Source organism: Chenopodium album, chromosome 8 (genome assembly GCF_948465745.1).
Source record: "Chenopodium album chromosome 8, dcCheAlbu1.1, whole genome shotgun sequence".
In the NCBI taxonomy this organism is placed as follows: domain Eukaryota; kingdom Viridiplantae; phylum Streptophyta; class Magnoliopsida; order Caryophyllales; family Amaranthaceae; genus Chenopodium; species Chenopodium album.
Genome location: NC_137841.1, coordinates 6,828,171 through 6,842,223, shown reverse-complemented (window position 1 = coordinate 6,842,223; position 14,053 = coordinate 6,828,171).

Genomic DNA, 14,053 nt, shown 5'->3' with positions numbered 1-14,053 from the left:
AATTCCATTTCTCTCTCCACTATCTCTCTCCCCACCTTTTCTCTTTCTAATTTCCCAACCCATCATTTTAGCATCATCAAATCCTTCATTCTTCTAACAAAAACCACAAAATTTCATTTGATTATTATTTTAACCACTCAAACAAGCACAAAATTGCTCAAAGCTGAAAATCAATTTCAATACATAAAAAATGATTTATATTCATGAAAAATATAAAGAAACGACAATCATGAACAATAATGAGCAAAACAAAGTAAGTATATTTAATTTGTTTCGTTTTTAGTTTAATTAATTGAAAATGATACAGCTAATTTGAACTAAATATGTTAATTTGATTTGATTCAATCGAATCTATGTTATTTTTGAATTTGCCAAAACGTTGTGTTATTTTATGAAAACTTTATGTTATTTTACTAATTAAATACTATGTAGTTCTGCTAAAATATTATGTTATTTTACGCAAATCTTGTGTTGTTGTTTGCTAAAATAACCTTATGTTACTTTGCTAAACATTGTGTTATTTCACAATAACCATGTGTTATTTTGATAAATTGTAGTGTTATTTTGATAAATTCTAGTGTTATTTTGTGGAAGCTCAGCTATAAACTTGTGCTATTTCACACGAACCTTGTGTTATTTCACTGAAATCATTTATTGTTTTGCTAACAGATTATTGTGTTATCTTACTTGAACTTTTTGTTATTTTGCTTCAACTTTTTGTTATTTTCAAATGTATGTTATTTTTACAGAACAATACGTTAATATCCCTCTCCGAAAAAATAAGCGCAATTAATTTTCAAGTAAATTAATTTCTATATAAGATTTCTTCTGAAAATTCTCATAAATTTGTTCGATTCTTTTTCTCTTCTTTAAATAAAATCATCTTCATTCAAATTGCTGTTCAAATTTTATCACATTCTCATAAATATAAAACACTTAATTGATTTTCAGGGTTTTAATTTTTCGTTTTGGTTTTGGTGTTTTGAACAATTAGCTCTTCAATTCAACAAAATTTCTTAATAATAGAGTGATTACTTGAAAAATTTTGAAAAATAAAGACAAAGAGACGAGTAGAAGAACAAAAATAGAAGAAGGATTTTTTTTTTAATTAAAAAGCCAGTATTTGACCCCCGGAGTACCATGCTCACGGTACTCCAGGAGTACTATAGAAATTGCGCCCAACGAGTATAAGCTAATTTCCTTCCCCGCCTCACCGCCCTCTTGGATATCCATATTCACCCCAAACCTGTCTCATACCCGCTATCACTACTACTATTGAGTAACTTACCGTTTAGTTTCTTAGGCGGGTTGCATAAATTATAAATTTTTCATTATAGTATCTAGATGCTTTAATCTACTAAATTATCTGTATTTTACAATTATACTAAACTATTTTACCGTAAGTTGAAAATAACTATTTTATTGTGAGACACTAAGAAGAGTATAGGGGAGGGCGGCAATGGGGCGGGTTTAGTCTAAAATCCATACCTGACTCATCAATTGTGGCATATACACTTTTTTATATATATTCCCACCCCATCACGTACTGAAAGGAATGGTGTCCTTCGAACAAGTGTACTATTCCGTTAGTGGGTTCAGAATTATTAGAAAGCTAATATATTCAGTGAGGTCAAGTGATCGGAATGCCTGGGTGGAGGCCGCTTCCGATCAGTAATATTAATTAATAATTAATATTACAGCTAATCTTGACTGAACCCTTCGGGTCACACCCAAGCATTCAACAAACCGAAACGACGAATTAATTCGGAAGGAATTAATGAGTCGACCGAGTAATATTTATTTAGACGTCGGAAATTCGAGCTTATAGCGTCGAAACCGAGCGTCGAAAGTCGAGTCGAAAAATAGTGAAAGACGAGACGAGAAATAGTAATAAATCAACAAAAAACCAAAATACCCCTAGCATCGGAATGCCCAAGCAAACCGAGTGCTAAGGGTGTATGGCCTAGCATGGTGGCTAGCATGCGCACCAAGCCGAGCCTAGGCTGGCTGGTGCGTGCTAGCGCACCCATGCTAGCATCGCAAGGCTAGGCGTTGCCTAATGCGTGCTAGCATGCTAGGCGCAGCCTTGTGCGCGCAATGGCTAGCAAGCCATGCCGCAACAAGTTGCAGCAACTAGCACGCTAGGCGCGCCAGCTCGCCACAACTAGCAGCAGCATGGCTAGGCCATTGCTTGCTGCCTAGCAGCGCTGGCCAAGGCACAAGGCCAGCAGCAGCCCGCACAAGCATGCTGGGCTTGCTGGCCAGCAGCACCTGACAGCCCGCATGCGAGTGCTGGGCCTGCTGGGCGTGGATGCCACGGACAGCAACACATGGCAGCCCACCTTGGCTGCCTTGGTGCCCAAGGGTGGGTGCCATGTGGCTAGTGGTCCTTGAGTGTGTGTGGAGTGAGGTGGCCGGTTATGGGAGAGGGAGTGGGGAGCAAGTTTGGTCCCCCCCTTCTCCAAGTGGTCCTCACCTAACCACTCACATGAGCTTGCCACTTGTTGATTTATTACTAGCTTGATTATTAATTTTATTTTAGCTTTAAAATAAAATGGAAAAATCATACTATCCCACATTGATGGGAGAGTAAATGATACTCCCATCATTTCCTATAAATACCCAAGTATGGGCATTGGGAATGATGCTTGAGTAAGAGTTGAAAAAGGCATCACAATTAGTGAAAACCTTTGAACTCAATATAATTACTCGGGTTTTATTGGTCGGGTCTTGCTAACCCCAAGACATTGGACCTAGTCGGTTTTGTTGGTGCGGGTGGACTTCGTTGGAGGTCTCCGTGTGAGCGGGACTTGAAGCTTTCAAGTAAGAGATCATTTTGGAGCGAAGCATGCGTCAAAAGTAATTAGCTTATCTTAATCTTGTGATTAATTTAATTATGTTTATGGTTTTATTTATTGCGAGTGCGGTCTTGTTTTTGGGTTTGCTTCCGCGGTGAGTTGGACTCACCAAACCCCAACAATGGTATCGGAGCCTCGCTCGTTTATTTTTAAAATCATAATATTTTAAAGGTGTTTTTTATGGCTTAATTTTTCTGGTTTTAAGTTGCTAATTAGATTAGTAACTCGTTTTTCCAATTTTTACCTCGTATTAGAGCTATCTTCAGCTCCCGAACCCAGATTTTGACCCAAAAATAGTGAATTTTGGGTGGAAAAGGCGTTTTGGAAATGGTTTTTCCCTTTTAGGACTCGGTTTTTAGCCAAAAAACGACAAAAAATGCATTTTTCGAGGGATTTTTCGTTTTGACGAAAAATTTTAAGTCTTTCTAACCTTGAAAATTGATTGCATATTTATGGTGGTTATGAATTTGGTTCTTTCCTTTATTTATATGCAATTTTAGACCACTTTAAGCATGATTACTTGGTAGTAATTGGTGCTTGAAAGTTTGGTTTTATTTTTTCACATAATTGCAAATTAATTGCATTAAGTGTGGAAATAGTTGTTCTTTGTTGCTTCCAAGTACTAAAGATTCAATCTTTATTTATGATAAGTGATTGAAACTTTGAGTTACTAAATTCCATGAATTTTGGTTAAACTTTGTTGATTTAATCATTTTTTAGTTGATTGGAATCATAAAGTTTAAAACTTGTGATTGAAATTGGTTTATCTTCATATTGGAAGATATAATTTTTTCATGGAGTCACAAGTATTAAAGCTGGAGTCTTTATTGAACTTATGTTCATTTTTCCAACTCCCTTTTATTTTGTCAAAATCTCAAGATTAATTTAAAGTGATTAAATTAATAGTGAGAATTGCCCTAATTTATTTTATTACACCAAGTTAAACCAATTTTATTAAAGAATGGTTCTTGGAAATAAATTTGGTTAATTGCTTTTGGATGAATTATTTAAGTTGGACTTGTAATTTTTCATTTTTCCTCAAAATTAATTCTAAAATTAATTTAGAATTGATTTATAATGTCACACACAAAAATCGATAATTTTCGAAGCATTAGCACGCAACACTAGGCCTAAGAGCCCCGAGCTAGCTCTCGGCCAGCTGGGCTGCTCACGCAACCCATATGTGGCTATCGAGGCTGCTGGGCGCTTCGTTCTTAGGTGCGTGGTGTTGTGCGTATGTGTGTGCGAGGAAGGGCGTGGGATGTTGCTCGCTGCCAGCAGCATAGCGCGCCACCCAGCAGCAAGCAGCAACATAAGGCTGTGCGCGCTGTGCGTGCTGCTACGCTTGGCTGGGCTGGGCGTGGCGCATGCGAGCACAAGCAGCCCACATGCATGCTTGGTGTTGCGGGGGTGCGCATGGGCATACTACGTGCTTATTGTACGGTGCGTACAATCCCATAATTGGCACAATAACCCCGGGTTATTAAGGCGATGCTAATTTAAAGTTAATTTTAGCGTTGCTTAATATGTAAATAAGGGTATTATTTTTTGGACTCCAAGTCTTAGTGCTAGGCACTTAGACATTTTGGAATTCGTAATTTTGCTTAAATTGTCGTTTTAATTATTTTGTTTATTTAATTAAAATTTTTGAGGCTAGGCCTCGGGTTTTTGAGCGACATTTGCAAAATTAATTTTGGCAAATATTTGGGTTCACCGACTTAATTAATTGGATTAGCTAAGTTGGATGCGGAATTTAGTGGGAGCGTCTCTAAGTTATTACCATAACCGGTTAAAACAACTTTGACTAGTTTAATTAGGCGTGTTAATTGGATTAACCACCTAGATTAGTTACTAGTTCTCGCGCGTTTTATGCATTGTTACTTATTTATCGTTGTAAAATGCATGGGCCATTCACAGATAGTGAATGGATGAATGGAATGTAAATTCTCTCACAGGTTTTATGAAATGGCAACTAGTGGGGCCCGATTAGGATAGAAAATACGGACTGTGATCCGTGATGTATTTTTGTAAATCTAAATACGGTCTGCGAACCGTTGAGTATTTTTGTACCTTAATATTTAGATTAGTCCTAATCGTAGATACTAGCAATTGTAATATTTTGGTCAAGTCTTGAAGACGGGGTTCTTAGAAGACAAAGCCATGAAGTTGCAAATGAAGACCTTTTGAAGACTTGAAGATCTCAAGGGGTCATGCTAGTTGCCGAATGCATCTTTATTTATGTTTTCGATATATATTTATGTTTATATATATATGAATTATATGTTAGATGCATGTTTAGGATTTCGAATGTTGAGATGATTAATTAAGTTCACTTAAATCAACCAACATAGAAACCCTAGGTCCCTAAAATATTGAGTAAAACTTGCCATTCCAAAACACACTTACCAACCGAACGAGGGTAGTGGTGGGCTACGCCAAAGCGAGGCATCACTACTTCTCCAAGGAACGTAAGGCATACTGGGTATGCAAGGTGGTTTTGGTTATACTCAACGATATGAGTGATGGAGTCCTAACATGTCGTGGCAAAGTGAATAAATTTTTTAGAGAGCATTGGATGCGACGATTTATTCAACCAAGAGTGGCTTGGAGCCATTAGCAAAGCGTTGCTTACCTTAGGAGATTGAGTGTTAAGACAAGCCAAAGCATGCTTAACCACTCTTTGTTTCTTTGGATCTTGGAATCGACTTATTCTCACCTAAAATGGGGACAATCTTTAATGTGTGTATAAGACGTTTTAAATAAGTTTGATTAAAATGCATGAATTCAATCCTATTTAAGTATAATGAATGGTTTTTCATTTCAAATTCTTTCAATTGTAGAATCATGTCTTCAAATAACTCAAACAACCAATTCTCGTTACGCTCAATTCTTGACAAGGAGAAGCTGAGTGGGCCAAATTTTCTTGATTGGCAAAGAAACTTGCAAATTGTTCTCATGCAAGAGCAAAAGGAATATGTCCTTGATGAGGAAATGCCCGAAGCTCCCAATGAGGAGGTGACTCAAGCTGCCCTAAATCGATGGCAAAGTGCCAATCGAGATGTCAAATGCATCATGTTGGCCACAATGTCTCCTGAGCTTCAAAAGACTTTCTTTGAAAAAGAGATGGCTTTTGAGATCATTTCTGAATTGCAGAATATGTTCCAAGAGTAGGCCCGAACTGAAAGGTTTGAAACCCACAGGCAGATCCTTGAGAGCAAGCTCAAGAAAGGAGAGCCAGTCAGCCCACATGTACTCAAAATGATTGGATTGTTTGAAAACATGGGAAGGCTTGATGCGGGGTATTCAACCGAGATGGAAATTGACATCATTCTCCACTTGCTGCACAAAGGCTATGATCAGTTCAAGATGAACTATAATATGCACAGCATGGAGAAAACCTTCACCGAGCTTCATGGTATGTTGAAGCAAGCTGAGCAAACGCTCAAGGATGAGGGGAAGCATGATATGCTCATGATTAAAAAGGGCAAGCCGTTCAAATTTTCGGGCAAGAAGAAGAAAGGCTTTAAGGGGAAAGGTAAGAAGAAAACTTTTCCGCCTAAGTCTAAAGCTACCAAGGATAAGAAGGTAGCGTCTTCTAAATCTGATTCCGAATGTTTCAACTCTAAGAAGAAGGGACATTGGAAGTGAGATTGCCTCAAGTTCAAGGAAGATAAGAAGAACAGAACCGTTGCTTCTGAATCAGGTATATTCGTTATAGACTTTAACTTCACTAGCTTAACATCATGGGTATTAGATACCGGATGTGGCTCACACCTTTGTTCAAATTCTCAAGGACTAAGGAACGCTAGAAAGCTAGAGAAGGGAGAGATTGAACTCCGGGTCGGCAATGGAGCCAGAATTGGTGTCGTATCCGTAGGAACTCTCAGTTTGTCTTTGCCCACTAGGCTAGTTTTGGAACTCGATAATGTTTATTATGTTCCTAACATTACCAAAAACATTATTTCAATTTCGGCGTTGGACGCCAAAGGTTTTGAATTTCGAGTAAAGGACAAAGAATGTTCGTTTTATCTCGATAATGTTTTATATGGTATTGCACATTCTGAAATTGGCCTTTATGTGCTTTCTTTAGACAGACAAGTTTATAATGTGAATAATGATACCAAAAGAGCTAAGACCATAGAGTCAAATCAGACTTACTTGTGGCATTGTCGTCTTGGCCACATCAACATCAAACGCATCAAGAAACTTCTACAAGAAGGTGTTCTTGACTCTTTCGATTTAGAATCGTTTGAGAATTGCGAGGGATGTCTATTAGGCAAGATGATTAAACAGCCATTCTCCAAGTTGGGAGAAAGGGCAAGTGACTTATTGGGTCTTATACATACCGATGTATGTGGACCAATGAGCTCAACCACAAGAAATGGACATCGATATTTCATCACTTTCACAGACGACTATAGTAGATATGGCTATGTCTACCTCATGTCGCATAAATCTGAATCATTTGAAAAGCTCAAAGAATTTCAGAGTGAAGTTGAAAATCAGCTTGGCAAGAAAATCAAAGCCCTTCGATCGGATCGAGGTGGTGAATACTTGAGCCAAGAATTCGATGACCATCTGAAAGAAAAGGGTATACTTTCAGAATTGACACCTCCAGGAACTCCACAATGGAACGGAGTATCCGAAAGGAGAAATCGAACCTTGTTAGACATGGTACGATCAACAATGGGTCTTAGTGATCTTCCTATCTCTTTCTGGGGACACGTACTTCTAACTACGGCACTAACACTGAACCGTGCTCCATCAAAAGCTGTAGAAAAGACTCCATATGAATTATGGACGAAGAAACCTCCTAGGTTATCTTTTCTAAAGATATGGGGATGCGAAGCATATGTCAAGAAATTGATTTCTGACAAACTTCATCCCAAATCTGACAAGGTTTACTTTGTGGGCTACCCAAAAGAAACCAAAGGGTATTAATTCTACAACAAATCGGAGAACAAAGTGTTTGTTGCTCGCGATGGTGTCTTTTTGGAGAAGGAGCACCTTTCCAAAATGACAAGTGGGAGGAAAATCGAACTCGACGAAGTTCGTGAGGATGAGAAACAAAATCATAATGACAGTCAAAGTGCTCAAACCGCATCTGTTGACGCAGGTCAAAATGATCAAAATGTGCAAAGTCGAACCGACAATGCAAATGCTCAATCCATTACCCTACGTAGGTCTCAGAGGCCGAGATCTCAACCTGATAGATATCTTGGTTTAGTATTAACCGAGAATCAGGACATCCTGATTATGGATGGAGATGAACCGGCAACCTACAAGCAAGCGATGGCAAGCACCGACTCTGCTAAATGGCAAGAGGCCATGAGATCTGAAATGGAATCCATGTTTGAAAATCAAGTCTGGGACTTGGTTAACTTACCCGAAGGTTATACACCTATCGGATGTAAGTGGCTTTTCAAGTTGAAAACCGACAAAGATGGAAATGTATTCATTTACAAAGCTAGATTGGTGGCAAAAGGTTATAGACAAGTTCATGGTATTGATTATGATGAAACCTTTTCACCAGTCGCAATGCTTAAATCCGTTCGGATCCTCCTAGCGATTGCTGCATATTACAATTATGAAATATGGCAGATGGATGTCAAAACCGCCTTCCTTAATGGTTATTTGGAAGAAACTGTGTATATGACACGGCCTGAAGGTTTTGTCGACCAAAACAATGCTAGGAAAGTTTTTAAGCTTAAGAAGTCGATTTATGGATTAAAGCAAGCAAGCAGAAGTTGGAATCTGCGATTCGATGAAGCCATCAGTAAGTTTGGTTTTATCAAGAATCCAAATTAATCTTGTGTTTACAAGAAGGTTAGTGGGGGTGACATCGCCTTCCTAGTCTTATATGTCGATGACATATTGCTCATTGGAAACAGCATTCCGTTGTTAGAGTCTGTAAAGGCCTGGCTTAGAAAGTGCTTCTCAATGAAAGACTTGGGAGAGGCTCAGTACATACTAGGCATCAAGAACTACAGGGATCACTAGTAGAAAAATAGCAAATGGCACCGGTTCAAACCCGGCCTAAGGCACCGGTTTGAACCGGTGCCAATGTGAGGGGTGCCAAAAACCCCCCCTTTTTGGCACCGGTTCAAACCGGTGCCATAATTGATTTTTGGCACCGGTTAACCGGTGCCATATCTATTTCTATTTTTTTTTTGTTGGGAATTAAAGTCAATAATTCAAGTTTTTTTTTTTTTTTTTTTTTTTTTTTTTTTTTTTTTTTTTTTAAGTTTGCTTTATCCACACATTCAATCAGAGATATTGATCAAAATATAATCAGAAAATATAACAAGCTTGAATACGAAATATAATTAGAAATGTATTGATGATTAAATTGTTATTTTACAATACAAAAAAATAAAATAAATTACAACATCAAAATCCAAAAAAAAAAAATACAACATCAAAGAAAAAAAAAATTACACATCGAACGAAAAAAAAATTTACAACAATAAAATAAAAATTCCAAAATCAACACTTTGATTCTTCACCTGCATCAATTAAAACAACGAATTAATTAAAAACTCACAATAAACTAAAACTACGAAAATTAAACCCAGAAAATAAACCCAAAAATCACGAAATTAAAAGCAAGATAATAAACCCAGAAATCCCCCCCCCCCCCCAAAAAAAGAAAAAACTCCAAAAATACTCACAAACTGAAAATAAAAAAACCCAGAAACTCAAAATTATAAGAAAAATTGAAAAAAAAAAAGAAAAACAAAATCCCCGAATTACTTAACAAGAATGGCTTAACACAAGTATTTCATCCATTTTTTTTAACATGCATGTACCTAGAAAAATACAAAATCCACGAATTTTCTCTTTTAACATTAAAACACCCAGAAAACTCAAAAAAAAAAAAATCGATTGGATGAAATACAAAACCGATTAAATTCGGATAATTATACCCAGAAAAACGAGAAAAATCGAATTAAAATACAAAACCGATTAAATTCGAATAATTATACCCAGAAAAATTGACAAAACTCAAATTAAAATCCAATAATCAATCAAATAAACCTAGAAAAATCGATTTAAATCCAAAATCAAACCCAAATTTAAATCCAACAAACTCGATTAACATCGAATTAAACCCATAGAATAAACCCTAACCTCGAAGGATACCCAGAAATTGTTGTTGATGATGATGTTGGTGGGCTTTGCGGCGGCGGTCGACCTTTGTGGTGGTGGCGGCGGCTTTGCGGCAGTGGTGATGTTGTGGTGGTGGGCTTTGTGGTGGTGGTCGAATTTGTGGTGGTGTAGATCAAAGAAAGTGAGGAGATCGAAGAAGCTAGGGAGAGGAGATGAAAGAAGATCGGTTGAGAGAGAGGAGATCGAATATGCATGGGAGATGGAGATGAAGATGAATAAGGGAGATGAGAGGAGAGAGAAGGGAGAGGAGAAGAAGGGAGAGAGGAGAGAGAAGGAGATCAGAGGGAAAGATATAAAAAGAGGCGGAGTGAGTCAATTTATTTAGGGTTTATTATTTGTTGAACCGTTTTTTTTTTACATCTTATGGCACCGGTTCAAACCGGTGCCATTTGTATTTTTGGCACCGGTTTGATCTGAACCGGTGCCATTTCTCTTTGTCTAAAAACCCGCCATTTTTAGGCCGATTTTTGGCACCGGTTTGGCCTGAACCGGTGCCATTTGGGGGTTGCCTTTTTGTATTTTTCTACTAGTGGATAGATCGAAAAGGATGATTGGATTGAGTCAGAGTACTTATATTGATAAAGTACTTGCTCGATTTGGCATGGAGGAGGCCAAGAGAGGTCACCTGCCAATGTCACATGGCATAACTCTAAGCAAGAAGCAGTGTCCACAGACACCTGATGAGCGGGTAAGAATGAATCAGATTCCATATGCTTCGCTTATTGGATCGATCATGTATGCCATGATATGTACTAGGCCAGATTTATCGTATGCCTTAAGTGCTACGAGCCGTTACCAATCATACCCAGGAGAGGCGCATTGGACTGCGGCCAAAAATATCCTAAAGTACCTGAAAAGGAACAAGGATAAATTCCTGGTGTATGGTGGTGCAGAGGATTTAGTTGTGGAAGGTTATACCGACGCAAGCTTCCAGACAGACAAAGACGATTTCAAATCGCAATCTGGATATGTGTTTAGTCTAAATGGAGGGGCGTTTAGTTGGAAGAGCACAAAGCAGAGTACAACTGCAGATTCTACAACTGAAGCCGAATACTTAGCGGCTGCTAAAGCAGCTAAGGAGGCTGTTTGGATTCGTAAGTTCGTTGGTGAATTTGATGTTGTACCCTCTATAAAGGGTCCAATAGCCCTTTATTGTGACAACAATGGAGCTATTGCTCAGGCCAGAGAGCCTAGGGAACATCAGAAGGTCAAACATGTCAAGCGGCGATTTCACATGATTCGAGAATGGAAATCAGAGGGTGAAATCAGAATTTGCAAAGTTGGAACGGATGACAATGTAGCCGATCCACTTACTAAACCTTTGCCTCAAGTGAAGCACAACAAGCACGTTGAGGCAATGGGAATCAAGCATGTAAGAGACTAGCTTTGATTTCCTTGTTTAGTGTTTTAGTTAATTTTGAAAAAAATTAATGTAAGACGCTAAGGAAAACCATTCAAGTTTTGGAGTAATATAAAATTTCATGCAATATTTTATTACTCCGTTATGCTATTTAATTGTGGTTTAGGATTAAATAATGAGTCCATTCGATTATGAGAATATTCAAAATAGGGTATCAAGACCAGTCTTGGTAAGGAGACACCTATTAAGTGAACATTGAATATTATAATCGAAAATTATCCCTAATCAAGGTCATTTAAACGATGGACGATTAATGACCGATTGAGATTAGTGTGTAGTTTGATTTATAGCATCGTTTCATGTGCTACAAGGACATGATTGTCATAAATCATTTGCACAGGTATTGGTTTAGAACCATACTGGATCGACCTATGGGAAAACTTTAAGAAATTAAAAAATTTGTCATAAGTATACTTCTCATTATGGCTATCGGAACCTATTTCCTCGACCATGAGTATTGTGAGTTCTCTTGTTTGAGTACTAGTTCGCTTTGATGTTGTCAAACGTCTGCCGTAATAGGGGATTATAACGGCAACACTGGGGCGACTAGGTCCTCTCATTAAGAGGAGCTACATTACAAGACTGGGAATGTCCCCCTACTAAAATAGGGAAGATGTCTTTGTTGTATACAAGGCCTCTCGTAGAGCGAGACTGTAAAATGCATGGCCGTGCTCGGATGGATTTTAGAAATCATCTGTTTATTGACAATCGGACTCGGAATCGGGAAACACTTCTGGACGTAATAAGGATGACAAAATAAATCTTACCTTATAGTTCATGAAGAGACATTAAGCGACATAGGAAAAAGACTGTACACAAAATGCGCACTTGTCCGGAAGGACAAGTGGGAGATTGAAAGGAATGGTGTCCTTCGAACAAGTGTACTATTCCGTTAGTGGGTTCAGAATTATTAGAAAGCTAATATATTCAGTGAGGTCAAGTGATCGGAATGCCTGGGTGGAGGCCGCTTCCGATCAGTAATATTAATGAATAATTAATATTACAGCTTAATCTTGACTGAACCCTTCGGGTCACACCCAAGCATTCAACAAACCGAAACGACGAATTAATTCAGAAGGAATTAATGAGTCGACCGAGTAATATTTATTTAGACGTTAGAAATTCGAGCTTAAAGCGTCGAAACCGAGCGTCGAAAGTCGAGTCGAAAAATAGTAAAAGACGAGACGAGAAATAGTAATAAATCAACAAAAGACCAAAATACCCCTAGCATCGGAATGCCCAAGCAAACCGAGTGCTAAGGGCGTATGGCCTAGCATGGTTGCTAGCATGCGCACCAAGCCGAGCCTAGGCTGGCTGGTGCGTGCTAGCGCACCCATGCTAGCATCGCAAGGCTAGGCGCTGCCTAGTGCGTGCTAGCATGCTAAGCGCAGCCTTGTGCGCGCAATGGCTAGCAAGCCATGCCGCAACAAGCTGCAGCAGCTAGCACGCTAGGCGCGCCAGCTCGCCACGGCTAGCAGCAGCATGGCTAGGCCATTGCTTGCTGCCTAGCAGCGCTGGCCAAGGCACAAGGCCAGCAGCAGCCCGCACAAGCATGCTGGGCTTGCTGGCCAGCAGCGCCTGGCAGCCCGCATGCGAGTGCTGGGCCTGCTGGGCTTGTTGGGCGTGGCTGCAACGGACAGCAACACATGGCAGCCCACCTTGGCTGCCTTGGTGCCCAAGAGTGGGTGCCATGTGGCTAGTGGTCCTTGAGTGTGTGTGGAGTGAGGTGGCCGGTTATGGGAGAGGGAGTGGGGAGCAAGTTTGGTCCCCCCCTTCTCCAAGTGGTCCTCACCTAACCACTCACATGAGCTTGCCACTTGTTGATTTATTACTAGCTTGATTATTAATTTTATTTTAGCTTTAAAATAAAATGGAAAAATCATACTATCCCACATTGATGGGAGAGTAAATGATACTCCCATCATTTCCTATAAATACCCAAGTATGGGCATTGGGAATGATGCTTGAGTAAGAGTTGAAAAAGACATCACAATTAGTGAAAACCTTTGAACTCAATATAATTACTCGGGTTTTATTGGTCGGGTCTTGCTAACCCCAAGACATTGGACCTAGTCGGTTTTGTTGGTGCGGGTGGACTTCGTTGGAGGTCTCCGTGTGAGCGGGACTTGAAGCTTTCAAGTAAGAGCTCATTTTGGAGCGAAACACGCCTCAAAGGTAATTAGCTTATCTTAATCTTGTGATTAATTTAATTATGTTTATAGTTTTATTTATTGCGAGTGCGGTCTTGTTTTTGGGTTTGCTTCCGCGGTGAGTCGGACTCACCAAAGCCCAACACGTACCAAACCTCTTTCCATCCCTACCGCATCGACCGGGTAGATACGAGATAGATCCTTTGTTTTACCTTACCCACTATCACCCCTATATGGACCTAGAGATGTCAATTTGGATAATCGGATAGAGTTTGGGTCGGGTCTATTTGGGTCGGGTATGTTTGGGTCGGATATATTCAAGTCAAAATTATTCTTTTAATTTGGATCCTGTTGGGTCGAGTCAAATTCGAGTCAGATCAAATTCGGGTCATGGTCTATCGAGTCCGGTTGGATATGGGTCGGGTCAACTCTTGATCGGTTCATGTTCGATTAAG